The sequence below is a fragment of the Copadichromis virginalis genome, linkage group LG3 (assembly GCF_057382275.1).
Source record: "Copadichromis virginalis isolate Kocher_CV1m ecotype Utaka linkage group LG3, C_Virginalis_male_GT1.1, whole genome shotgun sequence".
NCBI lineage: Eukaryota > Metazoa > Chordata > Actinopteri > Cichliformes > Cichlidae > Copadichromis > Copadichromis virginalis.
Genome location: NC_140620.1, coordinates 7,063,261 through 7,087,635, shown reverse-complemented (window position 1 = coordinate 7,087,635; position 24,375 = coordinate 7,063,261). Strand labels below are relative to the sequence as shown.

Here is a 24,375-nt window from a genome sequence, read left to right as displayed (position 1 = left end):
ACTCTCCTTATCAATCTTGCACCTTCCGCAATGGGTTGGTCGCGTATACGGACAGGACACGGCTGCGACAGGCTTCCCAAATCCACCTTCGCTTTTATAGCCGTGGTCTCTCATCTTGATTACACGAAGTAATTTACAATTACTACTCTGAAATATGAATTACATCTGTAATAATCACATACATGTAATAGAATGTTAATAGTACATTTCCCTTTTTTAGGAAATGACCTGTATGTATCTGTGTGACATCAATAAAAGGATCAAGTGCTGCATTATCTTTAGTTACATTGATAATATTTATTTATGGTGAAACAGTGGAAAAATATCGCTGTTGCTTTCGTATAAATGAAGCGGACATACCTGCGTGGCCGCGATCTAATCCTGTTTACATAAAGTAAACCTGCTCCCGAGCAGGTTTACGCTTACGGCTCTGTTGCTATGACAGCAAGTCCCGGATGAGCTTCGGGGAACCGACTGATCCAGGATCACGCGAAATCGTCAACAATCTAATCCGGCTAACCTACTTAGCGAGGTACGAAGAACGGGCCCCAGGAGACGATGAAGACACTGTTTGTCTGCATGATGCTCGTGCTGCTCTTTGCTTCCGGATTTTCCAAAGTGAACAATTTTCAACCAAGCGAGCACCGACCTGAAGAAACACCTTATGAAAAGTTTAGAAGACAGCATGTAGATGCTAAGATGACTGAAAAGCTGTGTAACACAGAAATATCAAATAGGAATATCTACAAAATTGACAACAGTTGTAAGGAAACCAACACATTCATCCTCAGCATTCCAGCAAAGGTCAAATCCATTTGTAGAGGTGATGGGAGGTACGATGAAAATAGCGGCATGACGTATAGTACCGCAACGTTTCGCATAATTAAATGTAAGCTAAAGCATCAGGGAGCCAGGAAACCCAGCTGCCAGTATGAAGGCAGGCTTCTCACTAACAGGATCATTGTCGTGAAATGTGAAGGGAAGTTACCTGTGCACTTCGATCGGGACCTTCTACCCTCTGAGCGCAACGATGGCGAGCAACTATGAGGAAAGAGTGGTGTGGAGGGGGGGCGTGGTCTGCGATGCTGCTGCAAGTGAGATGGATGTTGCAACACGTTCTCACTCCCAACTCGTCAAACGTGTGACGCATGGTCAGGCTCCCTCTGCTGCACTTATGGACGTGCAGGGTACCCCCCTCGCGTCGGGAATTGACGTGAAGGGTCCTCCGATTGAAGAGATTGCCGCGGAAGAGCCTTTTGTCCGTATATTTATATATTTCCGAAATCACATTGTAGTGACGTATACTGAACACAATAAATTATATAATGTAAACAACTACCTGAGAAACAGGTAGAACGATACTTTTGTATGGTTTATTGCATTTATGGAGGGAGTGGTGTATGCTGGGTAATGGCACAGCTAGCTACTGGGTGACTTTATTCACCCGCTTCGGCTGTTATCAGTCCAAACAATGGACGTTATTAGCACAAATCAGTCCCATAGATATCGGCCATCTCCTGCTAGATTGTTCAGAAGGTTGTTCTCATCCATCCAGATGGAGGATCACTAACAGGAGCGTGGGAGACTCCAGAATCCACTCTGGCTGGAATCCGGTGGATATGCAGTGTGTACAGGTAAGACCATTTAAACGGACAGCATTTATAGAATGACTATTAAAAGTCAGCGAGTGTCAGTAATGTTAATGTGGTTATGTTAGTAATACACCGAGTGCTAATATAACAGCTTTAAGATGCATTTGTAGATATTATTACGCGTTTTACCGTCTTTATGGTGCTAGCTTAAAGTTACGGTGTAAATGTTAGCTTATATTGGAGTAAAGCTGTTACTGTTTAAAGATGTTAGCACAGAAATATTAGCTTCTGTCATGACTGATGAAGTTACTAGTTAATAAAGTTTCCAGTAAAGTTTTTAATGGCAGCCACAGACTGACAGCAAATATCTCGATTAGCTTCAGTGCATCTATAATAAATATGTGCAAGTTTCAGTGCTTCGTTTAAACTGTATGATACTTATACTGACCCAGGGTCAGTGTAAAATACAATCCTAGCTGTGTGAACAAAGCCTGGCTCCTTTAATCCTGCATGACAAACCTCAGGATGCAGGTTATTATTACTCTTTCCTGCTGGCACACCTGTCACACCTGAGAGTCAGCTAGAAACTTACAGTGACGTGGACATCATGCAAAGACTGCCAGACTCTGTAACACTGCAAATGATCAGTGACTCAGGTTAACACTAAACTTTAAACAGTACCTCTGTGTCTTTGTGTGTGCTGAACATTTAGGATTGAGTCAGGCTGCATTGACTGTGGGACTTTAATGTGTTAAAAGCAGGTTGAAGACGGCTCAGAAACATTTGAAGATTAAAATTCAGCATTATGGCTGCTGGTGGTTTGTAAAGCCTCTACTCAGCTGTATTTTTGTTACTAACTTATGTTTGTTGTTGTTTAACACAGATTTCAGAAGAGCAAATATGCTTAATAGTTTAACTAGATTTCATTTGTCAGTGTGGGACTGCTGAGTCACCTGAAGAACTCATTTCATTCATTCTCCACATGATGTTCATTTACAGAAATGTTTCACAGGAACTGATTCCTCCCAAAGGTTGAACTAGTGTGTTTCCATAGATTACCTCTGTATGAATGTACTTCTTAAATGAAGGCAAGTGTTTGTCCTTTTTTGTTCCTCAGGTACAGTACGTGATATCAAGGGCAGGCGGTCAACACTGGGGGAAGACAAGAAGCAGATGTACTTCCAAGAGGGAGCTGCAGTGAGGTCAGAGGTCAGAATCTGAAACGGCTCAGGTTTATATTTTAGAGGTTATAAAAAATCAAAATGTATTTATAAAGAAACCTTTAAATAATAGTCATAATTATGATTATTATAAGAAATATCAAACATTTAGGTGGATTTTCTGTTACACATATCGTGTTAGCCCTGCAATAAACTGGCAGCCTGTCTTTGTTCTGTATCAGCTGGGATAGGCTTCATCCTCCCGCAGCCCTGAATTGGATACATTGTATTCCAATTATGTAATCTGATCATTTACAAACTCAAGGTATCTAATCAAAATGTAAGTAATAATTATAAAATGGGAAAGCAGAAATAAGTGTGACATAAATGTAAATGTGTGAGCTGACATAGAGGACAGCTACATGCAGTCTGAAAAACCTTTGTTGTCAAGTTTGCAGGTCTATCAGCACGAGACATTCTTACATAGAAGAGACTGTTAAAGTCTCTAACTCAGTGAAGCATTATTGGTCCCGTCTGTTTGGATAATTATAGTATGTTGATGTATGTCCATTTATTGACACATTTTCTTAAGTGCTTATCCAGTTCAGGATCACAGTGGAGCTGCAGCTGGATATGTTCACTAAATAAACCTTACAAAAGTTAACAATAAACCTGCATCTCTGTTCGTTGTTGTCCACAGGATGAGAAAATCAAACTGGAAGACTGTGGAACATGTTAATAAATGTTTGTGTGTTTATGCCTGTGTCTTTCACAGGAGGCGCTGGAAGGTTTCCCTAATAGTTCCTGGTGAATCAAAGCAGAACCATAAAGGTTGCTGGACTGCATGATGTCCTTACCCCTGAGCAGCCATCCTGTTAAAGGAGGAACCAGTTAGAAGCTGTTTTCAAAGTAGCTGATTAGATTTCATCTCAAGTAACCAATTAACTGTTTGTTCGTCTGTTCTGCCACTTAAAGAGCATTTAAGGACGTCTTTCGAGTGTCCAGTTGAATTAATTCTACTGGCTCTCATGGTCATTTGTTATTATAGACATATTTTTCATGTTCATCCAGCTATTTAGTAAATTCTATCTATTTAGTAATATCCGTCAGCTATAAAATGTAATATAAATATAAGAATATCTAAATATCTCCTGTCCTTTATGTTTTAATGATGTAAGTCTGTTATCGTGTTACATTAGCATTCCTCACATATCAATGAGATGCTGTACAGTACAATCCTAGTGACACAGCAGAGGGATAACGACGGCTATTCAACATCGTTACACGACACATTCGAGCTGCATGACGCAGACAAAGTGACTAAATCATCTTTTTTGTGGTTTATTGTCTTCAAACCAGCAGACAAAGCCGATTGCAGAAGATGTCAGAGAAGAACTTCAGGCCGTGGACTGAAAAGGTATTTTTTTCTTGTTATCAAAAGACATTTGGAGTGGCAGCTTCTACAACTGGTTGTGCTAAAGTAAAGCTTACAGTCTAAGAAATCACAGTGTTGATATTCAGCACAAATAGAAAAGCTCACTTGTTTGAATTTATTTACATTTATTTATAGTTTTATAAATTCTGACTGTAAACAGCTTTTACAGCTTTGATATTGTTTGACACTCAATATCAGGTGATGGGTTTAATTTAAAGGTTTCTGTGTCCCAATGAGCCATTTACACTGACCAGTGTCAGTCTAACTGTAACACATTCATTATTTAGATTCAACAAAGAAATAACTGAATGTAAAAAATGGCAGCCCTCAGGCAGGTTTATAGAGATATATGCATGCATTATGAAATTTATGTATCCCAGATAATTGTTATTCATCTAGTCATGGCAGACCCACCTCTTCCTCCCCAGTTAACTGCAACCCAAAAGAACTAGTGGGGCTATTTACACACTCACAACCAGTGTGGGGTAAAAAGAGCCACCAAAAAGCTGTCAGCCACAGATGTGCTAGAAGAGTTAGAAACTCTACTTATGGAGAAACTTTCTAAGTCTAACAGGGGACAGGAACTCCTGCCCAAATAACATGATATAACCCCACATACAGCCCAGCCATAAAGTGAACCAAGTCATTTAGTTAAAGACAGCATGGGACCAAATGCATGTAACCAGCCTGCACCAACCTGGCATTTCTTCCTCCTGAATTAAATGAATGAATGGATGAAAGTTAAATGACTACAAACCTAAAGCCACTAGTTCCCACACTGGAGCTCCCTGACACTGTGTGTTAACCGTATTTAGCTTGTATCAACAGTTGTAACAGGCTAAGCCACCCGAGACACTGCATTGAACGATTGTTTCTATCTTAATGATTTCAGCTGACTGGTTTCAGCTCAGATGTTCTGCTTTTTCCTTTCAGTAGATCAAAGCAGCTCGTGCTCCTTCTGCTTCCAATTTAGAAGAAGAAGAAGAAGGCGAAGGCTTCAGCGAAGTGGCGTTCATGGTCTCAGTGAACAGTCACGGTCACACACTGCATGTGGTTTTAAAAGCAACATGTCTGTTCACCACAACAATGGAGATGTGTACTATTAGTGCAGCTACGGTTTGTTCTTGAACATCAGTTCTGTTTTCTACTTTGATCACTTAGACCAAAAAAGTGTTGTTTTCAGATTCTTTCTTTTACATCTATAAAGCACCTGCTCATTTTTATTACAATTAGTTTCACATGAATGTTAGTGTTTCCTTTATGATCTTTTAATGCTTACACTACACTGTACATGTCTACATTAGAGACATTTCTGTTACCTGTTTCTGTTGACTCAGAGTTGTGAAATGTTCTTTTATTTGATACACAATATGAAGTTCATAATTTTCTTACAAATAAAACTCTAATGACAAACATGAACAGCTGTGCTTATTTCTGAGACATGAGTTTTTGAATGTGTTGATATTTAGACAGTGTGCATCTGTATGCTGAAACTGTAATGGTGAACCTGAGGTGATGGTCAACAGAAGGCAAATATATATCAATATAAAACAATATTGAAGTAATGTCTTTACCCTCTGCAGCGTGTGCACGCTGTGCACGCAATCACCTTATTCACTGTAGTAAACATGCACCGCTAGCTCACATGACTGACTGTCTCCATGGTTACATCGTATATTATTAGCTGTGTAAACAGCTTCCAAAGATACCGCCATAGCTCTCTGCAGCTGTAACACTTTCACACTTTTCAAATCATTTCATGTTTTTGATAGTTATGAAGACAGAATATGTTTTTAAGGTCATGCTAGGTGGTTGCTATGGTGGTTGCTGTGGACTTGGGTGGACCGCGTCCGATTCCTGTTATTAGCTGTCCGCCGTAGGAAGGCTGCGTTCCATTTACAAGTAGTGACAGTCTGCCGCAACTTGAACTCAAACCCCGCTTTGTTCTTTAATTATAGGCCCTTTTATAGCCGTACATGACACGCACACACATAAAGCACTTTGCCTCACCATGAGAATGCAAGTTTACCTAACCTAACCTTAAAGTATCTGATATAGGATAGAAAAATGAAGCAACCAGAGATTTAATGATGAAGACTCTGGGTTCTGTAGTTCACGTTTTACAGTCCCGAATGACTCTTTGCATATGATTTATTGAAGAGGACTTTAGAATGCACTTTACATTTAGACTGTTGCTGTTTCATTTTTTACTTTGTTGCCGTGTTATGTCATGAATAAGGTTCACCTGCTGGGGGTTTGATGGATCAGCTGGACAATACAGTCAAAGACAGACTTCATTCATCATATGCAAGAATCCTAGTTGGATTTCTGTTGTCACTCATGTTTTTGAACCAAATATTGAAAACAATTCTGACAGACTGGATACCTGGTCAGGGTGTACGTTACCTTGTACTCAAGCATCCCAGGACAGAGCCCTGCCCCACCATGAGCCTGGGTGGATACGTGGTTATAATATAAAAGGACCGATACTGAATATGAATATTTCATGAAAATTGAATTATAATACAAATTAGTAATAAGGGTTTCTCTGCGCCCTTATCTACCCCATACTCAAAGAGCTGTGGGCAGAGAGGGTGACAGGCGAGGATGGCACTGAAGAGAAGATGCTCGGTTTCTGGAGTCTCCTGGTCCTGTCAGTATTAGTAGGATGCATCTGCTGTGTCTTCTCGTGGATGCTCACCTACCTTGACTCGTTCCAGCCTGGTATGGATTTCCCAACACTGCGGACAGGGGCCCACGTCAGAGACGTTTAATATTGATTACATATGTCTGAATTGCTAACCCTAACCCTAGCTCAACAGACCACAATGGCCTGGACTGTCAGTATTATTACATGCTGTGAACATAAGTACCTTTGATCACAGTTTATGTTGTAAAAGAGAAGGAATATTGGAAAGAAAGATCAACATTGTGATATTATTTCTTCCGAACTGACCAGAAACATGCTTGTCAGACTCTCACAGCAAAGGATCGGACTCACTGTGCATGACAGCTCAGGCCAATGATGTCTGTTATTGTCAGTTGTTTAGTGCTTCTGTACAGTTAGGGTCACCGTCTCTATTTCAGAATAATTAATATGCGGAAAACACTAAAAGTTGATTATCTTCCAATATTCTAGCATAATTAAAAAACTTTGACTTTGTAAGTACATATTATTAGTCCTAATGCCAGTATGAGTCTTCATAACTCCTGCTTTGAAATACTGAACTTTAAAATTTACCTGATGAAAGATCATTTACAGTGGCACTCTGTCAGGATCATTCTGACTGTAAGATCACTGTATTAATCTGAATCCTTCTGAAATGTGCTGTGAATAAATGCTGATGCAACTCACTGTGGGAAAGCTGTTAATAAAATGAATCTGTGACACATGCAGCACATTCACAGAGGAAGAGGACACAAAGGGAGGACACGCAGAGGCTGTGTTGAAGTCAGAAATCCAAATCTTTATTAAAAAACAGGCGGCGGTTACAAACAGGAAGACAAGCAGTCCATCAAACAGTCTACAGCAGGGGTGTCAAACTCAAATACACAGTGGGCCAAAATTCAAAACTGGAACAAAGTCGCGGGCTAACGTTAATATTTATTGAAAAAAAAATCTTCCTCCAGATATAAGAATGAATCTTTTGTTATGGACTCAAACAAGTTTTGCTGAAAAACTGAATATGGAACAAGCAAAGCCGAATACTAAACAATATATATATTATCTGTATAATACCAGTAGGCCAGCTCTGATAGTAATTTGGTATGGCTTCGCGGGCCAAATGTAATTAGGCTGCGGGCCAAATTTGGCCCGCGGGCCAGAGTTTGACACCTATGGTCTACAGGGTCAAACATACAGAGAATTCAAACAGCAGTAAAAAATAACTGGACACTGAAAAACTTAAAGCAATGTGCGACGCAATAAAAGGAAGCAGCGCAGTATATTCACTGAATTATCATCAATTACAAAAGAGAAAAACGACGATTTCTAAGGATTATTTTCTTAAATGCAGTTAGAGTGTGGCTGGTAAAGATGGAAACATACAGAATGTAAACTGTGTGAGTTTGGTGAACTTTGTTAGTAACAAATGAGGTAAAAAAAACAACCCCAAAACAGACAAAACACAGAAAGAGGCTCTCAGTATTCATTAATAATTAGAAAGAAAAATTCTGGTTGTGGATTTTTATAGTTCCGCTCGCTGTCATCATTATAATCATCATGATCAATGGCGAGGTCCTGAGGTGGGCGGGGCTGTCTCTGGTGATGTCACCATGAAGGAACAGCATCTGGCACGTGTTGGTGAAACATCCCAGTACACTGGTGTAGTTTCCTCTCCAGCTGTTTGACATGTGACACTTGAACATTAAGGGGAAGAAGAAGAAACAGTGTTAGGTCAGGTGACCACATGGTTTCTAAAGTAACTGACAGGAAGTAACCAGGCCGTCAGAAATGGATGGCATGTGTTTAGAGTTACTGGAGTTGGGTAACTCTACTTACCAAAAGCAGCAGCACACAGATGAAGGATCAGATGCTGAATGTTGCAGGAACATGCTCATGTGTGGTGGTCATTCAGTGCTGCTCCGGCAGGTTACACAGTCCAAGACTGATATGCTGCCCATCTGAGAGTTTGAAAACACATATGCAAAGATTTATTTTGTGTTACAGTCAAAGTTGGATGTTCATTTCTGTCCTTTAAAAATGTTTGTGTATTTGAAAGCACTAACATTTAAGGATGACTTGGATCGTCTCCTTTAAAGGGGAGACAAGTGTATCCACTGATCTACGTCACTTTACCTGGATGATGACTCCTCCCCCCTCACTCAGAAACACTCCTAATATAACCAAGCAAATAAATAATATTGAAGATTTACTTACATCATTACAAAAACATCAAAAACATCTCCCTTTGATTCTATTTCTCCATTCCTGCTGAACATCAGGCAACAAATATCTCAATAAATCACAGTAAAATGTAAAGCACATGTTCTCTCTGCTTTGTCTAACCTCTGCAGAGCCTCTGTCAAGAAAAACACATCTGTAAGCATAAAACAAATATACATTCATAACACGTCACTGGACAAACCTCGGTCAGCTGATTTCCTCTGTGTAGTGCAGACGAGCATCAGTCAGCAAGTCAAGGTGGTGAGATGGACTGGTGTCCTTTGTGACTCTGCTGGTTCTTCTGAGGAAACACCACCGTCTCTCCACACCGTCACCATCTGTGAGCACAAACTGCTGCTCTGCTCTGCCAGCATGTAGGAATCACATATCACACACAGGGGTGACGAAACATCAGAGCTCAACTTTGGATACTTTAGATCAAACAGATCAAAGCAGCTCTTAGTTTCAACAATCAGTGAGCAGACAAACAATGATACCAAACTGATTCTGTATGAATACAATATGGTATTTTCCATACAGGTGTCAAATTAATTTATTAAAACTAATACAGATATATGTATATTTTTTTGATAAATTAGTTTGCTAAATTATAAGAATATATATATATTTTTTTTTCATTTAACAAGTGCAACTGAAAGAAATTAAATATTGAACAAAAATATATTGTCACATTCTGAGCATGCTCAGCACGCTGACAGACTTGAAGTTGCTACAGATTTTAAGAAGTGATAATTATAGGGAAGAAACTTCTCTTTTTCATCCGTTTAATCAAACATTTGATGCCTCAGCTGTCTCAGTCTATAGCGTTCTGCAACTACAACTAACCTGAGGCTTGGATTTGGCTGCAGGTGCCCCTGTACATCCTTCTCAGCAGCACACATGTGGGTACCATTTAATCCCACTTCTTCCTGAACTTTGCTTCATCACAAGACCAAAGATGGCATCCCGTGTCACAGTCTTATCATCATCCAGAAGAAACATTTGAAGAAACATCATGGAGAAGAAACATTTACGCGCCTCCTGGTTTTGTTTTCTGGTCCTGCAAAAAGACTGAGGACAACAAAGCCCAGAGAACACGAGATACACAATATCCAACATTCAGACTCAACAGCCTCCATAAATGAAGAGCACCAGGTTGGTTCAGTTATAGTAGATATAAGCATACTTCACATTACTGGGTATGAAAAATAATGAGGAGGCAAACTTTGAAGATGCAGAGCATGATGTCCCATCATCAGACTGTAAACAAACATCCACCAGGCTTCTTTGTTGCCAAAATTGATGATTCTCCCATCAGGGATCAGTAGAGTGTATTAACCTGTGGTACAAGCAGCAGTCACTGAAATATTACTGTTTCAGATAAGAAATCAAGCACATAAAAGCCAGGGTGGGAGGGATCTCTGCAAACTGACTTACCTCTGCAAGTGTGAAGCTCAACAAAAATCTGACTCTCCAGTTACAGACAAACAAAACCTCCAGCTGGGAGATAGAAAACGCTGTCTGGGTCTGGATGTTGCTGGTCAGAGTCCCACATTAGCACAGTGCTTCTTTGCACCACTGACCCATGTGGACAGCGACAGTGGAGAACTGTTCTGGAAAACAGAGAAGAGAATTAAAATAACAAAAAGCCAAACAGGATTTCCACAAAGACTCTCTTGGAATCAGCAATCAAAAAAATCACTGGTTCATATTAAATATGAACAGGTTCCTTAAATGTACGCAGTTCAGATCTGATTTAATTTAATTTCCTTCACACAGCACATTCGTCCAGGCTGACAGGTAAACATAGAATTAATCTCAGGTAACATGACTCATAGTAGAGATTCAGTAAGAAAGATTGCCAGCTCTAATATTATTACCACACAATCCAAGGACACACCAACAGCTCAGATTTGTAGAACTATTTAAACAAATGTCTTCTGAATATTCAATTCAGGTTCACTTCACAGTGGGAGGGTGGGGGGGGGGGGGGGTCATGGAATTTTTTAAATAAAGTCTGCAACACAGACTGTGATCAAGCTTTTTATTACTGCACCAACACACATCAAACATCACAGTTCAGTCATGTCAGCGCTGCCACAGAGGTCGTGCTCCTACTCCTTTATGCTTTCCAAGGAAGAGGGAGGAAGTTACAAACTGATCCTACCACACTTCACGTGTCTCGCTATGAAACCTAACGCATCAATGGTTATGCTGTTTTGTGCCCTTGGCCTTATCAGCACCTGTAAAGGGAGTTGTTTTCTCAAACTGCTGACGCTGAAGTAAGTTCATCTAGTTTTAGAAACATTCACTGAACAGTAACAGTGTCACAACTAAGCATATGCAGCACACAGAGACACAGAGGTGCCGTTTAAAGTTTAGTGATAACCTGAGTCACTGATCATTTGCAGTGTTACAGAGTCTGGCAGTCTTTGCATGATGTCCACGTCACTGTACGTTTCTAGCTGACTCTCAGGTGTGACAGGTGTGCCAGCAGGAAAGAGTAATAATAACCTGCATCCTGAGGTTTGTCATGCAGGATTAAAGGAGCCAGGCTTTGTTCACACAGCTAGGATTGTATTTTACACTGACCCTGGGTCAGTATAAGTATCATACAGTTTAAACGAAGCACTGAAACTTGCACATATTTATTATAGATGCACTGAAGCTAATCGAGATATTTGCTGTCAGTCTGTGGCTGCCATTAAACACTTTACTGGAAACTTTATTAACTAGTAACTTCATCAGTCATGACAGAAGCTAATATTTCTGTGCTAACATCGTTTAACAGTAACAGCTTTACTCCAATATAAGCTAACATTTACACCGTAACTTTAAGCTAGCACCATAAAGACGGTAAAACGCGTAATAATATCTACAAATGCATCTTAAAGCTGTTATATTAGCACTCGGTGTATTACTAACATAACCACATTAACATTACTGACACTCGCTGACTTTTAATAGTCATTCTATAAATGCTGTCCGTTTAAAATGGTCTTACCTGTACACACTGCATATCCACCGGATTCCAGCCAGAGTGGATTTTGGAGTCTCCCACGCTCCTGTTAGTGATCCTCCATCTGGATGGATGAGAACAACCTTCTGAACAATCTAGCAGGAGATGGCCCATATCTATGGGACTGATTTGTGCTAATAACGCCCATTGTTTGGACTGATAACAGCCGAAGCGGGTGAATAAAGTCACCCAGTAGCTAGCTGTGCCATTACCCAGCATACACCACTCCCTCCATAAATGCAATAAACCATACAAAAGTATCGTTCTACCTGTTTCTCAGGTAGTTGTTTACATTATATAATTTATTGTGTTCAGTATACGTCACTACAATGTGATTTCGGAAATATATAAATATACGGACAAAAGGCTCTTCCGCGGCAATCTCTTCAATCGGAGGACCCTTCACGTCAATTCCCGACGCGAGGGGGGTACCCTGCGCGTCCATAAGTGCAGCAGAGGGAGCCTGACCATGCGTCACACGTTTGACGAGTTGGGAGTGAGAACGTGTTGGATGGATGTACCTGCGCTGCATTTGCTATCACGCCTCGCCAACTTAAAAGGCTTTGTGCTGTCTGAGTTGTTGGTGTTGTGGATGTGTTGGCTGGCAGTCCACAGACAGACTGATTTACACAACTGTGGAAAAAATAAAATTAATAAATAAAAATGGTGCTCTAATGACTGCTTCATTAACGCAGGTCAGAAAGGATCAAACATATCAATAAATTATAAAACAGAAAACGTCTCTTATTGCCCAGGGCTCAGGAAGTGAGTGACCACTTGTGTGTTCAACAGGAGGCTAAAGACTGGTGCTGTTAAAGTGTTCAAAAAACAGCAGGAGCTCGGTGTGAGGCCACAGTGGGCCAAAAAACACAAGATGACCTCCAGCAAGGAAAAAATGTATCTGGACGTCTCTGTATCGAATGCCAGGACTGCCATAATGAATTAATTAAATACACCATTAAATAATTAATTAAATGTGGCAATAATTAATTAAAATTGGAATTAATTAATTAAATAAATAGTTATGACACATGTAATTAATTAATTATTGACACATTTAATGAATTATTTATGTATTTCACATTTTAATTAATTATTGACACATTTAATTAATTAATTATTGACACATTTAATGAATTATTTATGTATTTCACATTTTAATTAATTATTGACACGTTTAATTAATTAATTATAGACACATTTAATTAATTATTTATGTATTTCACATTTTAATTAATTATTGACACATGTAATTAATTAATTATTGACAGATTTAATTAATTATTTATGTATTTCACATTTTAATTAATTATTGACACATTTAATTAATTAATTATTGACACGTTTAATTAATTATTTATGTATTCAACATTTTAATTAATTATTGACACATTTAATTAATTAATTATTGCCACCTTTAATTAATTATTTAATGATATATTTATTTATTTCATTTTGGCAGTCCTGGCGCCTGGCTCTCATCATGAAATAATTTTATCTGTCAGCCTCACCCATCAAACTCAGGGGGCGGGGTTAACGCTGCCCATGCAGCTTCTCTAACATTTGATTGGTTGCCGTGCAAAGTAAGTCAAAACAGGTCGATCCTAGATAATCGATTGCTTGTGTAGACTTGGGGCAGCCAGGTATCCCAGAATGCAGATCAAATCACAGGCAGCAATGGTGGTGGTGTAGTTTTAAAATACCCCATTTTTCTGTCACCAGCTACACTTTTAACAGTGTTTTAGCCGCGAATGTTGCGACGTAATCTTCACATGTCTGGTCAGGTTGTCAACATAGAACATGTTTGCAAAAGTGCTCAGATGTTTTCAGAGATTTCACTAGCTCTGCTAACAGCATGCAGAGTGCACCCAGGGGGGTTACGTTAACCGGTTTGTTTACATATTCCACTCTCCGTGTTCCACATGTTGCATTCGCAGATTCTCATTTTCACCGAACGATCGTCTCTTTCCGCCTGGTCTTGTGTCTCTGTGCTTCTGTAACATAAAGAACAAGCTGACATTTTTCTCACGAAACCAGCAGTCAGCTCAACAGACCCTCAGTTTACCTGCATGCATCCTCCTCCTCACCTGTCAGCTGTTTAACACCTGCTGCTAATTCAAGAAACACATCTACGTTACCTGGTGATAGTCACAGTTTAACTGGGCAGCCGGTGCTCGATATAAAGCAATGTCAGCGCATTTTTCTGCACAAGATAAGTAAATATAGTGTTTGCCCCGAGCGCAGAGCTGCTGGAGCTTGTTTCCTTACAGAGCACTTTATAGGCGAACCAGCTTCATCAGCGGCTGATGTCCAATCACCGGCACACAGCTTTGAAACCTCAGCTGAGTTTTAGCTCTCAGTGGTTAAACGCTGGACTTCATTCACTCAGGTTCTGTCTGTCGGGTCACGTTTACTTCGCTGTTTTATTTATAACTGAGCAAATCGGTTTGGCTGAGGTTAAAGTTACGTTTCATAACTGCATAGTTTCACAGACGTTTAATGGTTCACTGGCACATGTGTTAGACTGAACTATCATCTAAATATCATCTGTTTTTTAATAGTTATTCAACTGTATTCTAAGCACCTGCTGTCTGTTAGAATGTGATTTTTTTTTCTCTCTCTGTTGGCAGAGGTATAAAAATGCGCAGGAAAATCTGACGTGCATGGCAAACTTCACCGACGATATTTAGGGAGGAATAAACACACGTCAAACATAAATGAACCATTCGCCTGTCTCCATAATTGAGAGCATTTTCTCTTATGTCAACACTCTCTCTCTCTCTCTCTCTCTTTTTTTTTTTTGCTTTTTCGGTCATCTTATGTTTACCTGTCAAAGGCTTGTTACAAACTATGAAACACATCGTGCAGACTTCTGGATGTTAGAAGAAAACTAATACTGCTCATGAAGGAGACTAAAGGCAGGAAGGTGTCCTTTAAAACTAAACATGTTAATAGGACCTCCCTATTTATATCATAGTTTATGATATAGCATGTGTATTTCAGTAATAGCCTGCTGATTTCAGTGGTGAACAGTCGCACAGCTCACGTGGGCGTTATCTGTGATACTCCTTAACTATAATTTATCCAAGTTAACTTCAGTTAACCATTCAGACGGTTCTTTTGCAATGAAAAACATAAACACCCATGCTGCCGGTAGGTTTCCTCAGTGCCAGCTGTTAACATTATAGCTGCAGTAACCATGGTAACCACGGACTCTGAGCGGCTGGATCGACGGAGGTCAGACAACAATTTCACACGTATGATCTTAAAACAGGACACAGCCACTATACGTGCTGGCCTCATATCAAATGTGAAGGCAGACTGAGTCTGTGTTTGACGTTTTTTATATCTAATCTTCCTTTTGAAACATTTAAACAGCAGCGAGTCTGCAGCTGAGGGAATACAAACTCAAATTGTCGGAACAGGTTTGCTCGTTTCTTGCATTCATTTGGTGATTTATTAAATGTATAACTGTTATTCTAATCTGCTGCTGAGTCTCTTACACTTTTCTTTATGCTGTATATTTTCACGTCTCTGGAATAGTTGGAAGTTAGATAGTCAGCTGAGAAACTTTGTGTTAACTCATGGAGCTGAGGATATTGTGGATATGCTGACCTCGCTGCGTGGTGTACAGAGCGAGGTCAGCATGATTAATATTCACAATAAAAATATTAGCCGAACATCATGAAGTCTGTATGTGTTTCATAGTCGAACAACCTTTGTACAGTTAAAGCCAGCAGTTACTACATGACGGAAACACCAACGTTATCTCTTTTATGCGTTTATACACAGGTCACGCTGATTACTGAACAAAAACCCAAAGATCAGATGTTAAACAGATTTATTTGCTCTCTCTCCTCCTTAAACACGTTTTTAATGTTAGTTATAATTCAGAATTGGCGACTGAAACACGTAGGACACACAAGAACATCAGGAAATAAAACACGGATAAATATAACCTCAGTAAAAGAAGTCAGCGGGGGTTACTACAGCTGTGTACCAGGGCCTGCGCTTTGTCGGTGGGATTGCTTGCGAGGCGAGCGGGTCTATACCACGCTTTGCCGTGAGACTGGGCAGACATCTCCGAAATCATCGAAGCACTTTTGCAAAGAGGCTGTATCTTGACAAACCGACCAGACACATGAAGATTAAACCACTACATTCTCGGCTAAAAAAACATTAAAACGGTATTTGGTGACACACAAACAGGGTTTTTCAAAGTTCAGTTCTGTTAGCTTCCACATGCCGGTTGTTGTGTGCTAGAAACAATGGCCACCAGGCCAAAGCAATGGTTTTGACTCGATCGGCGTTAACCCCGCCCCCTGAGTTTGATGGGTGAGGCTGACAGATAAAATTATTTCATGATGAGAGCCAGGCGCCAGCACTGCCAAAATGAAATAAATAAATATATCATTAAATAATTAATTAAATGTGTCAATAATTAATTAAAATGTGAAATACATAAATAATTAATTAAATGTGTCAATAATTAATTAATTACATGTGTCATAACTATTTATTTAATTAATTAATTCCAATTTTAATTAATTATTTAATGGTGTATTTAATTAATTCATTATGGCAGTCCTGGCACTCCATATATTTAGGATCAAGGCGTGTGAGGCTTTAAATAATTTGAGTCAGTTTTAAAAACAAGCAGCGTGCCTTAAAATCATCAGACACAGAAGAAAGCCAGTCCCAATGAAAATCATCCATCTGAAAGACGTGATTAAAATGCAGTTCAGATAAAAGTTGAACCAGAGACGGTGATGTGCTGGGGGAAGCAGGTGGAGGCTGATAGCAGCCAACAACAGTCTGATTTCCAAACAGATCAATAGTTAAGGCCAAGATTTCAAATGGCTGAGGTGCAGATGGAGAGAACAAGACTTGAGCAGCAAGACAGACCTTCACATAAACTTCCAGACCTCCGCCTTTTCTGGGACAGTCTGAGTGCTAAATGTTAAATCCATCAGTTGCTACGTTTTTATCCAGTAAAGATTTGGAAAGTCTCAGAAACAACAATGATACCAGCACCGCTTGAACAGGCCCAGATTCCAATCATATCCATGTTAGGAAGCACACGACGTGATGCACGTGTAACCCAGACAGTTTTTAACATCTGCTGGTGTTTCACATTCAGCCAGAGGCCCAGGGTTAGGTTGGATACCAGACAATAATAAAAGCATCGTTATTAGACTCTAGAGCTCGTTTATAGCTGACACCACATGTAGAGTTTAAGTTCACACAGAGACGATGACATTTTTCTAAGACCAGCAAACAATAAACAAGAAATGTAACAAGAGTTTCAGAAGAAGCTGTTTTACAGAGAAATTATTCCCTGAAGACAAAATTATTATTATCATCTTTATTTCTCCAGGTGAAAATTTAATTGAGATTAAAAATGTTGTTTTCAAGAGAGACCTGGCATCATGGCAGAAAGAGTCAGAAATACATCATAATTCAAACAAATACAAAATAGGAGAAACATCCTACATAAACTTCATAAAGTTTCATTAACAGACTTTGAACAATGGACTTCAAACTTCCCCCCAAAACAACAGAAACACATTTGAAGATAATGAATGACATTTATCCCTCTAAAGAAAGACTTAGACTACGATTTAATATGAATGAGAACATGTTCATAAATGGATGCAACCAAAGATTTCATCAATCCCTGATTTAGAGACAACAGAACATTTGGTTTGATTTCACAAGATAAGAATGACGACTGAGTTGGAAGATTGTTTTATGTTTAGTCAAATCTTTCCTACATAAAGTCGGATTACAAAATCATCCCCTAAGTTTGTTGTTTTATTCAAGGAATTGAAATAATAGAGAAAATCTGTGAAATGACTTAAAGAAAACAAACCACAAAAACTCTATGATGCTCTAAACCCCCTGGTTTAGGTCGGCAACCTTTCTGATGATGAGTGCATCTAACATTTCCTCAGAAGTCAATGTGCCATATGATTGCATTAGCAACAAATTACACACTATATAGACCAACTTTATAGGATTATATTTGTGCGCAGATGTTTGCAGCTATCAGCGAATAGTTATCAGCTATTTTGAAACAAAAACAGACTTTTTATCCATAACAGCAAATGAACTGTACAACAGAAAATACAAATGCTATTTATGGTCTCCTCACAACAATGATAAGAAAAATAAACTGGGCCAATATGTCATGTTTGTTAATACAGGGACACACATGTTAATGTGATCTCTGGTCTCCTCTGAGTGGGAGTTATTATAACTGACTGTAAAAAGTCAGCACAAGGAAAACAAACTCCACCTAAACTTGGTTTATTTCTGACCCAGACAGACTGCAGGTCATAACTGGCCGCCTCGGGTCTCTGCTCCTCCTGCCTCGCCTTTCCCTCATCCACCTGCTGCCTCTGTGGAAGCTCCGCCATAGCCACCACCAAACAACTGACTTATTTTCACACATTGACCAGCATCCAGCCAATCCACCATCTTTCATTGTTGATACCGTTACAAGAAAATAAAAAAACATCATCAGCCCATAAAAACGAAAAATCACCATCAGTATGCCCGATGGCCAGTCCAGCTATGGTCGTGCCATCAGTTAACCCTTCGCTTGCCAGCTGTGACACGCGTGCCCAGGGTTGCCGACCCCTGCTCTAAAGCATCCGATTTGGATTCCTGAGATCAAATATATTTTCCTTTGGCTTTGTTTTCTTCCCATTTGTGGCTTTAATGTAGTGTTACATCCTGTTTGTTTGCTTCCATCTGTATACATGTCCAGATTCACTGTTATGTTTCTATTCGTACATTGCTGTGTGATCACTGTTCCCTCTGCTGACTGATGTGACCTTTTGTATCTCACACTGATACTTGTCATATTTGTATCTGCGCCTAAAAGATAAAAAGTTTTCCATGCTAAAACACAGCTCCACCTCCTGCAGTTCTCCCTCTGAACCACTAGATGTCTCTGTTATCTAAATGAAGACGTGCAGCACAGCAACCACAGCAGCGCTCAGATCACACGTGTCCTGTTATTATGTATAAAAGCATGAAACAGGTGAGACAGGTGGGATCAATATTAATGTTGTGGAAAGATATGAAAAAGCAACAGAAGAGTGAAAACATTTCGTGTTTCTAGAAAGATCTTTCAGCTCACAGCTGCTCACAGACTGTATTTACAAGTGACAAACTGCAACTCTACAGTACATCTACAGTATATATCAAATATATTCTGTATTCAAATCTATTGAGTGGTGTTTGAAAGTCTTTCCAGGTGAGTTTGATCCAGGAGGGTCTGAAGCCAGAGTCAGACAGAGACTGTGCAGAGACTGTAGAAGGACAGAGCAGCAGCAGAGCAGTCCAGATACACTGATGATCCTCTGTCAGATCCAGAGGGACACACAGGGATGATGCTGGACTCTACATTGTGTCTGACAGTGGAGCTGTTCTCAGAGCAGTTCACTCTGCAGCACTGACAGTCATCTGCACTTCTTCTCATTCCTCTGTCAGTCACTGCTGGATGAAACTCTCCTCTCCACCTCCCAGTAACATGGCCCAGTCAGAGCGTCTCTACACACAAGCTGCTGCTGCTTCAACCTCTCTGGATCATCAGGACACAGCTCCTCCTCTCTCAGCACACACACCGTCCTGTTTACCATCATCAGCTCCACCTGCAGAGAGAAGAAGGAAGAGCAGAGGAGATAAACGAGTGTTTCCAGAGACTCTTCATCAGCTGTCAGTCAGTGATGCATCACATCCAGTATAAAGAGCAGCAGGGACTTCAGTGCTGGGACTGTACTAGGACTCATTGTTGCTTCACTTTCTCTAATCTTTGGATTTTTATTGAAGTTGATGAAAATGTTTTTCCCTCCTAGTTTGAGTTTGGACTTTCATTCATTAGAAGAACCTTGGTGTGTCCACTCTGAGCTCTGTAGGAACCCCAACAACAAGCCCAACAATCCAGATGGACGGTTCCAGCTGTTAACTGGAGGAATTCCATCCAAACATCTGCTCTCACTAAATTCTTCCTCACCTACAGACTGTGTTCTTCACTGCTTTAAACTTGGAAATGAATGCAGTCATTGGTCTGCGCGCTGCTTTGTTCAGAGAGCTGATTGGCTGTTGACAGTGTTTGATCAGAGCGTGTCAGCCGTTACTATGGTGACCATAAAGGTCAGAAACAGGAAGTGTTTGTGTCCAATCCTGAAGCCTGTCACCATTCTCCTCTCACAGCTTCACTGAGAAGCTGCAGCTTTACAGGAAACACTGGATCTTTGTTTCATACTGACTGTGTTTAGTACAATACTGCTGACAGCACCACCCACTCACTCCATCACTCTACTTACAGCAGAGTGTCCAGTCTGTAGTCTGGACTCTGCTGAAGATCAGACAGCTGCTTCACATCTGGATCCTTCAGGTTGTTTACTCTCAGGTACAGCTCTCTCAGATGGGAGGGGTTGGACTTCAGTGCTGCTGCCAGATAATCACAGCTGATCTCTGACAAACCACAGCCCCACAATCTGTATAAAGAATGAAAGATGTAAGTTTATTAGACAAAGTGTGAGCTTGAAATCATTCAGTGTTTCATCATCTGTTCAGAGCTGAAGAAGGTTCAGAATGTAGAAGTTTAGAAAATGGAAACTCCAAACAGCTGAAGCCAACAGGAAGCAGCTTCAAACAGGAAACTGTGCAGAGTTTCAGACTATATGTCCTGATGCAGCCAGTTGGATTTTGGAGATTTGAATCTCTGTTCTGTGACTAAGTCCTTGAATCATTTCTTCCAGTTGGTCCAACAAGACAGACTAAGTATTGGACATGTGTTGTGGCTCCATTAGGGGAGCTTCTAAATGTGATGTGATGGCCCCTCTGGGTCTGTCAGGTCACAGGACTGAACAGAGCTCAAACTGGGCACACAGTTGTTCCAGTCTGGACCAAAGACTCTATACTGGGACTGAGGGACTGCTTTGACTGCACGCACTGGGACTTTTTAAAGGCTCATGTTCTCACTTAGATCATCGATTTCTACTTACATTTCTTTCTGGGAAAAATGGGGATTACTTTGGAAACAGGAAGTATTTTCCCCAATAAGCAGCCCTGGATTAGTAAATCACTCCAACATGTTCTCAGGCAGAAGAAGCTGTCTTGTTATGAGGGAGAGAAGAAAAAGATTGAGGCACAGAAACTTGTTGAAAGAGAGATAAAGCAGCTAAAATCAGGTGTAAAAGTAAAGCAGAGGATGAGCTGAATAAAGGACACTCAAGGCTGGCTTGGAAAGGAATGAAGTCCATGGTGGGGATGCAGGACAAGGAGCAAAGATGAATGTGATGCTGAATCAGCAGAAGACTTGGACTCATTTGATTCCAGCTTTGATATCATTGATTTCAATGAGGAGCTTTGTGATTGTAGCAAAGGGCTGGTAGCTCTGAGAGTCCCACTGATGAGGTGTTTGTGTGGAAATCTCTTAGTGGGACCAAAGAGAGAAAAAGCCCTGGTCCTGATGCTGTGGGAGGGAAATGATTGAAGTGTGCTGTGAGGAACTGACTGGGAGATTTTCACACATTTTCCAGTCCTCCTTGGAACAACAGGAAGTTCCCAGCATATGGAAACAAAGGTTAAGTGTCCTATGGCACTCAGTGATGATGGTGCTGTGGCCCCACCACCTCCACCTCTTTGTAAAGGAACTAACTGTAATCTGAAGCTTCAAATGGAACTAAGACTTCCTCCACTAGGTGGCAGTGTCTGATGAGAAAGTGTTAGTGGAGCTGGCCTGGAGTCAGAAACAGGAAGATGCAGGATTTGGGCTGAAATGGGGAAAACTGGTTAGCACTAGTGCCTTAAAGCAAGAAGGTTGTAGGTTGAAGCTTGTTGGCCTTTCTGTGGAGGTTGGATGTTCTCCCACAGTCCAATGAAATGCTGCTTAGGTTCATTGGTGCTTCTAAATTGGCTGTAGGTGTGGATGTGAGAGAGTGCTTCTCTGTCTCTCTCTGTTGGCCCTGTGATGGACTGCTCACTTGTGCAGGTGGACCATGCCTCTTCCCTACGACAGCTAGTGCACAGGCTGCAGCCCTGTGAGCCTAAGCTGAATAAACAGTTAGCAAAAAGGATCCATAGATGGCCTGAAATCCCCCAGTTAGCAGTTTGGTAGATAGCTATGACATGCTAATCCCATCCAGCAGCTGTATTCTACCTGTAAGCTGATCCCTGCTGAGCCAAAGCACTTTTTCATATACAAATTACAACCTTTAATAGAAACCTATTGGTCAGCATCTTATTAGCCTGCTGTTAGCTTCATTCCACAGAAAACTGAGAGAAACTAACAGAGTTGATAAATAATAAAGAGAAATGTGCTGATTTAAAGCCTTTGAAGTGCTTCAGATGATCTCTGTCCACTTCTGTCCACTCATTCATTCATGTAAGCTTTCTAATGCAGCTTTGATCTTCACAGTCTGCTTCATGAAACTCATTCTAACCCTGAATGTCAGAGTGTTCCTCCTTCTCTTTCCCATCATTCATGCTGGCAGTGGAGGAGATTTGGATGTTGGACTGTGTTTTGGATGATGTGTGTATGTTTGTGTTGGACTGCTGTCTGTAAAGCAAACGCACATTTTGCTTTGGATTTCAGTGTCAGACAGACTTTAAGGTGGAATGAAGAGTTGGAGAGTTTCACAGTGAATTATCCAGTGGAGGATTTGTCTTCTTCTTTGAAGGTTTGAAATGTGAACATTGTTCTGCTACAGTCAATGGACTAAACCAGAGAAGAAGAAAACAGACTTTACCATGAAGATCCTCAGTGTGGATCAGTATAATATCAGCCTGATGTCTGCAGTTTAGTGTCAGCACAACTTCCACATCATATTCATCTCAACACAACTAAAACATGCTGACTGACCTCAGAGTTTCAAGTCCACATCCTGGACTCTCCAGGAAACCACACAGATGCTTCACTCCTGAATCCTGCAGCTTGTTGTTGTAGCTCAGGTCCAGCTGTCTCAGATGGGAGGGGTTGGACTTCAGTGCTGCTGCCAGATAATCACAGCTGATCTCTGACAAACCACAGTTCTCCAATCTGTATAAAGAATGAAAGATGTAAGTTTATTAGACAAAGTGTGAGCTTGAAATCATTCAGTGTTTCATCATCTGTTCAGAGCTGAAGACGGTTCAGAATGTAGAAGTTTAGAAAATGGAAACTCCAAACAGCTGAAGCCAACAGGAAGCAGCTTCAAACAAACACAACAAGAGAAAAAACTCTGAATGTTTCACATTAAAGTCGTACATTTATCATAAAAACAGGACAAAGACTTGAAAAAGTCGTATTTTTCCTTCCAGGAACCACAAGGCTTCACTTTTAAAGGTGAAGTGTGAAAGAAATGGACATATTTGAAGTCCAACACCTTTTTCCAGTCACATTATTAAAGCTGACAAACTACAAGCTCATTTTCATTCCAACAAGTCATCTTCTGACCTGGACTAACAACACTGGTCTCTATGTGCAGCTGGCTGTGAGACCAGTGCTCAGGGAGTGCAACACTGAAAGAACATCAGGAAAATCTGCTTCCAGCACTTTCACACAAACATCTACTGTCATTATTGTCACCAAACTCTGTGGATCCTTTATTGCAAATTCAAATGGGATCAAATGGTCAGACAAAAGAGGGTTATGAGGAAATATGATGAAATGTTGTGTATTAGCAGCAAGTTATTGAATCATTTTCCTCAGAAACCAAACAAAATGATTGACAAACATGTTTTTACAAACTCAGTGTTGGACTTGGATCAGCAGGATAAGCTGATGTTTATTAAAGGCATTTGAGTCTCGCTGTATGAGAGTCCAGTTATTACTCAACATTTATGGATGATGTTCTTTCAGTGTTACACTTTGTAGACGCTCCCTGAGCCTCACAGCCAGCTGCACATGGACCAGCTGACATTACCCAGCATTAGAGGCGGCTGTAAAAAAATGGATTTTCCTATTTAAATGGTTTTAATTTGAATAAAGCGATGTTGATTCATTCAATCCTGAATCGATTTTTAATATAAATGTATTTTGCCAGAATCTCAGGTTAAAGCTCCCAAAAGTATTTCAACAACAAGCAAACAGATAAAACAGTAAATGAGAGCAGCTAAACACACAAAGATGGAAACACAGAGCGTGGATCGTTCACTCGACGGCACGTACACGGACACGCCGTCGGGGCTGAAAGTGGACAGCTCACAGATCGTGAAGCTGCAGGTTTCATCTGTCTCCAACCAAAACTGACTGAACCAGCAGCAGAAGAAGATCCAAACTACGCTTT

At 40.3% G+C, this 24,375-nt stretch overlaps 1 protein-coding gene and 1 long non-coding RNA gene across 2 annotated transcripts in view; one reads left to right on the top strand and one right to left on the bottom strand.

Moving 5' to 3' along the window:
• The window catches only part of LOC146712510 (protein NLRC3-like), a 160,804-nt gene that overhangs the window by 115,570 nt on the left and 20,859 nt on the right, over positions 1-24,375 (bottom strand). The gene's annotated exons all lie outside the window — the stretch shown is intronic.
• On the top strand, positions 1,546-5,599 carry LOC146712512 (uncharacterized). Its single transcript, XR_014917100.1, has 5 exons — positions 1,546-1,634; positions 2,710-2,801; positions 3,528-3,685; positions 4,112-4,169; positions 5,121-5,599. It is a non-coding gene; the product is annotated as an uncharacterized LOC146712512 (long non-coding RNA).